At 45.0% G+C, this 3,743-nt stretch overlaps 1 pseudogene; it reads left to right on the top strand.

The window, feature by feature from the left end:
- Positions 1-1,742: 1,742 nt before the first annotated feature.
- LOC130478155 (gametocyte-specific factor 1-like) lies at positions 1,743-2,456 on the top strand (annotated as a pseudogene).
- Positions 2,457-3,743: the final 1,287 nt, after the last annotated feature.

Raw genomic sequence — 3,743 nt, 5'->3', positions numbered from 1 at the left:
TAGGGGGTCTTTTCATTCAATTAAACAGAGATGGCTCAATCCCAGTTTGCATGCACAGCGGCACCTCCCTTGAAACAACTGGCACTTTCCATGTGCATTGGTAATCACTGCATTTGCAAGGGATTTCTTCATCAGGAGAGAGAGTCGAAGAATCTCCATTGTGTTATTAGTCAAACTCATTGTCATTTTGGTTCCACAGAACGAGAGCGCATGTTAATAAAACTCTTGGAAGCAAGATTAAGCAAGATTTCTAACAGAGCGGTTCCTCAGTGGAACAGGCTTCCTTGGGAGGTGATATGTGCTCCTTCCCTGGAGGTTTTTAAGCAGAGGCTAGATGGCCATCTGTCAGCAATGCTGATTCTATGACCTTTGGCAGTTCATGAGAGGGAGGGCATCTTGGACATCTTCTTGGCATGGAGTAGGGGTCACTGGGTATGTGGGGGGGGAGGTAGTTGTGAATTTCCTGCATCGTGCAGGGGGTTGGACTAGATGACCCTGGTGGTACCTTCAAACGCTATGATTCTATGAAGGGCATGCTCATGCTAAAATTACAGATTGGTATGCCCCATTGATTAGGTGGGAGAAATAAGTACATGTTGTACAATGCAATCTTAAACATGATTGCGGGAATAATGCCCATTGAGATTAATGGATCTTATTCCTTAGTTAATGCATTTATGGTTGCATCTTAAATCTCTCCCTGAAATCAGTGGGGCATTAAAATTGCTAGACACTGTCCTAGGTTTTTATCCTGTACAAGCTCAAAGAAAGATCTACCAACCTCAAGGAAGTATTATGATGTGTTCCACAAATCATACGCAAATCATTGTATAAATGGACCCAGGTCATTAAAAATAAATTGGGTTTTTGTTAATGGACACAGATTACTAGGTTTCCATTCAACATGACTGATTAGTTTTATTTCCAACCATCTTTTAAACATTTGTCTCATCATTTAAATCATATGAGAGTCACATGCAAAAACTGCTGGGAAGAGGCATCGCTGTTAACTTTTGACTTTCAAAGCTCTCTTTGAATTCTAAGTTTTCAGATATCAGCATCTCAAGGAACTATGAGCATTCCTCCTCAAATTAACGGGACTTACATTATATTATTTTCTTTTTGAAATCCATAATTCTATAATGCTGTTCAAAATCCAAAGTTTCATTAACCTGAAACCAATTCAACATGCAAAACATAAAATAGTGATGAACTATTATTAGCACTGTCGTTTGATGCATTATAAAATATCCTGGAAGATTTTTTTTTTTTTTGATGCTGGTATCAACTGAATGCATTGTGTAACTGCTGACTTGCACCCAGCTGAACTAGATAAACTCTTTTGGGAGATGCTGATTTAAAAAGCCAAGACAAAGGAAAATAAAAAATTAACCTTCAAATGGATACAGATAGGTTTCTTCCTCTTGAGAAAGCCTTTGATTTTAAGAAGACAAACTAGAATGGGGTTTTCAGCGTTTCACATGCAACAGTTTCCTGAAATGATCCTGGGGGTGGTGGCTATTTGGCCTATTGTTGGGGGAACCCTTGAGTGCACACATGAGTTTCCCGAAGTGCCAAATTGTGCCCCAGGACCATTTCAGGTTGGGAAACTGGCTAAGTGGGGGAGGAGTCTCTGGGGTAGTCATAGGGCCATTTTCCAGGGTAGATATTACTTAGAGGCATACAGGTCCCAGATGTAGGGGTACTGCAGTCTTCACAGTATCGACTTCCATAAAGTGGATATGTCTGACAACTACATTGATGCTTTGGATCCAGAGAAACTAATACAGTGTCCATATGACAAGAACCACCAAATAAGAGCAAGTAGGTTCCCCAATCACCTTGTCAAATGCCGCAAGAATCACCCTGATATTGTGGAGTAGCTGGTGACGTGCCCCCTTTAATGCCTGCCACCAGGTCCCCAGAGCAGAGATCAGCCAACACATATCCAGCTGTGATGACAAAAGATTCATTGAGCAGGACATTGCAAGTCTGTCAGGCAACTACAGAAAAGAACCCAATGTGGTAAGCATATGGCAGTCTCCTCCATGCAAAGTATCTCGGACAAAGATTTAGGAGATGAATCACAATCTGTTTTCATCTGGGGCATGAGTAGGGTTGCCAGGTCCCTCTTTGCCACTGGTGGGAGGTTTTTGGGCAGAGCCTGAGGAGGGCGGGGTTTGAGGAGGAGAGGGACTTCAATGCCATAGAGTCCAATTGCCAAAGCGGTCATTTTTTCCAGGTGAACTGATCTCTATCGGCAGGAGATCAGTTGTAATAGCAGGAGATTTCCAGCTAGGACCTGGAGGTTGGCAACCCTAGGCATGAGTCGTTGTGAGACAAACAGTTCTGAATCAAGAACAACCATGGGACATAAGAACCATCTGCCTTTGGGTGTCTGAGTCCCCAGGTCCTTGCTTTATGTGTTGCCATGGAAGAGCAGTGTAGGGAATTGAAGACCATAGATGACAACTGTCCCCTTCAGTAGCTATCATGCTCTTATTATCCATTCTCTTTAGAAAGATTAGAGTGCCAGCAAAGAGACTCCAGAATTAACATAGATGTCAAGAGTGTCAAGATTAACCTTCAAATATACTGTTAGCCACCCTGAGCCCAGGCTGGGCTGGGGATCGAGGGTGAGATATAATTTTTTTAATGAACCCCCTTCTTTATGGAAGCCACAATCAATGATCTGGATTGGGGACCACCTATGCAGGACCTGCAAATCCACAACTCACATCTCACTATTACACAGCAACCTGTTTTTCCTAGCCCTGTGCAGACAACTCGTCCATGCATTGATTCACTGCGTAGGGAGGACGGGGCGGCACGAGCACACTGACTTTGCCCCCTACTGCCACGCAACTGTTGGGTGGTCTGTACTGTACATACACCCCTCCCCCTGATCAGCAATGCTACTTTCCAAACACTGCTGATGAAACACATGGGCGCTTGCTCCATGTGTTTGTGCCATGCAGACAAGTTGGAGACTGTGCAGAAGCAAAGAGTAAGGCCAGCGTGCTCATACCTGCTCTCTCTTCTTATGCAGTGAGTCAATGTGTAAACTAGGAATGCCAGCCTCCAGGTGGGACCTGGGGATCTCCCAGAATTACAGCTCATCTCTAGATACGGTTGCCAGCTCCGGGTTGGAAAATACCTGGAGATTTTGGGGATGAAGCCTGAGGAGGGCGGGGTTTGGGGAAGTGTCCATAGTGTCCAATTGCCAAAGCAGTCATTTTCTCCAGGTGAACTGATCTCTATCAGCTGGAGATCAGTTGTAATAGCAGGAGATCTCCAGCTGGTGTCTGGAGGTTGGCAACCCTATCTCTAGACTACAGATTCAGTTCCCCTGAAAATGGCTGCTTTGGAGGGTGGACTCTATAGCATTGTACCCCACTGAGGTCCCTGTCTTCCCCAGGCTACACCCCAAATCTCCAGGAGTTTCCCAACCTGGAGCTAGCAGTCCTACCCTCTCACCCCACCACCCCCACTGGTGGTCAGGAGGAACTTGGCAACCCTAGTGTGGATGGGTTATCTGCACAGGGCTACTGACTTCCTGGGATTGCAAGCAGGCCACAATACATGGCTGGTTTGGGGCCATACTCAGGTTGGTGGGTTGCAAATTCTAGAGCCTTATTTCGTTCCTAATCCCCAAAAGTGATCTTAAATAAGCACTTTGATCTCAGGAAGCCAGTTCATTATCTCCAGTTGCCTTATCTGGAGCCAGTGACAGTTGCAGGCTG

Source organism: Euleptes europaea, chromosome 5, assembly GCF_029931775.1.
Source record: "Euleptes europaea isolate rEulEur1 chromosome 5, rEulEur1.hap1, whole genome shotgun sequence".
In the NCBI taxonomy this organism is placed as follows: Eukaryota; Metazoa; Chordata; class Lepidosauria; order Squamata; family Sphaerodactylidae; genus Euleptes; species Euleptes europaea.
Note: the sequence above shows the minus strand (reverse complement) of the source record. Positions and strands in the feature narration are given on the sequence as shown.